Source organism: Furipterus horrens, unplaced genomic scaffold (genome assembly GCF_987537825.1).
Source record: "Furipterus horrens unplaced genomic scaffold, mFurHor1.1.pri manual_scaffold_1, whole genome shotgun sequence".
NCBI classification, from domain to species: Eukaryota; Metazoa; Chordata; class Mammalia; order Chiroptera; family Furipteridae; genus Furipterus; species Furipterus horrens.
The window spans coordinates 206,543,265-206,545,359 of NW_028327171.1; positions in this window are offsets into that span (position 1 = coordinate 206,543,265).

Here is a 2,095-nt window from a genome sequence, read left to right on the forward strand (position 1 = left end):
GAATGACATACCTAGAATTGTCCAAGATCAAAGGCTGTCAAGGGCCAGAAAGTAAGCAGGCAATCAGTGACTATCTGAGGAATCAGTCACCAAGATACCAACTCTCCTCTGCCCTTCAAAGTCCTCCAAACATCCAGTCTCCTCAGCCCCAGGGCAAGACAGCTAACTCCCTGTTCCTGGCTCAGAAAGTGTTCTTTCTTATCCTGCCACCTTTATTTATCTACACTTTATCTAGTTTCTCTTCTCCTTAGAAGCTTTTCCAGATAACTCCAGTCAAACATAGACTTCTTTTTTTTACCTGATCTACAGGTAAGTAGTACTTATCATCATCCTATCACACATTTTAACACTTATGAGCTAAAAAGCATCCTGTAGGTAACCAACTCCAGCTAATTCTTTTCTTGATGAGGAGATCTATGAAAGAAAGCTAAGGAACTTATCCCTAATCAGATCGTTGGATACCTTTCAAAATAGAGGTTAGAAGTTCAGTATTACCACCCTGTAGCCTTCCTTCTGTAGGCCTTTGGGGAGCTTGGGCTTTAGATGACAAATTATTTTTTTCATCTGTGTACTAGTGTTTACTCTTTCAAGGAGGGCTGCCCTTCAGATTACTTGCCTTGGGATGTTCTGCAGTAGACTCTTGTATTTTTAAGAGATATTTTCCCAATTCTCCATTAATTCCCAAACCAGAAAATTCTTCTCTAGGGTACAATTTTGCCAACTCCCTTATCTTTGAAAAGGGGTTATAATATCCCTAGTTAAGAATTATTGAGAGCAAAATGTGAGAACATATATCAAATAAGAAAAACAAAGGTGCACTGGAAGGAAGCACAGAAGCTTGGTGATGGGTGTTAGGCTTTTCAGGTTGAATCCAGACTCCTCATTTACTAGCTGTGTGACTTCAGGCAAATTGCTTCACTTCTCTGGGACTTAGTTCCCTCATCTATGAAAATGGGATAGTGATAGTCACTATTTCACCAAGTTACTGTGATGGTACAATGAAATACCGAAAGTAAAGTGCTTGGCACAGAGCCAAATTGTCACCAAATACATGGATGGTGACCTTCACATAAATGATTTAAATGAATGCCAGAAAGAAAACTAAATAAATAAGCCACAACATCACAGGGGTCTTTGAATATATTTGTGAACCGCTGTGACTATTCATTCACGCATGCATTCATTCACGCATGCATTCATTTCAATAGCAACTAAGGGTCAGGCTCAGTTAGAGGCTCTGAGGATTTGGCAGAGAACAAAGCAGGCCCACCTTCATATGGAGGTTGACAGCTGAATCCAAGAGTGTTGGAGACCTACCATGTCCTTATTCCCAAATGTCACCAATGCCCCAAATAGTTCTTTTGAAGCTGCTTTCAAAGCAAGTTAAACGTTACTCATGAAAAGAGTCTCTTGCTTTACAGTATCTCATTGTTCTTGACTAAAACAATATTTCATGGGATGATTGATCTTACTTATCTACAGCCTTGTCTATGATTTATTTGACTTCCAAAAATTAAATCCACCTTAATAGATAAAATTGTCCAAAACTAAACAGAGTTGAAAAGAAACTGTCATACATTTTGAAGAAGCCAGTTCCCCAAAGTTTCTCTATTATAGTAATCCTATAAAACAATCAAAGTGCTTACTTTCAAGGGTCATTTGCATGGAAGTCTCTGTAATTGTTCTTTGAAAGAAATCATGTTGCATTTTAGGTTCACACAGACTTTTGTGTAAGTACTTACTGCTCAGTAAAACCGAGGGCTAGGCATGTAGCAAGCTCAAGATGAGTAATTTATTGAATTGAACTAAAAGCCTAAAACATACTGGACTGAAGTAGACACAGACATGTGAGTAGTGTGATAAGTCTTCTAATCTAAGACACAAATGAAAATGTCTTGAGGGATACAGGTCTACCTGTAATTTATTTCGACATTATTCTTGTGTGTAATATTATTTTTGGCATGTTCATGTATTGTCAAAGAATTCCAATCTAGTGACATGACAAAAGCTGTATTTCATTATGGAATGTAGAAAGTGTGAGAATCAATTGAATTATATATCAATGACATGCAATAAGAATAACTAATATATTCTG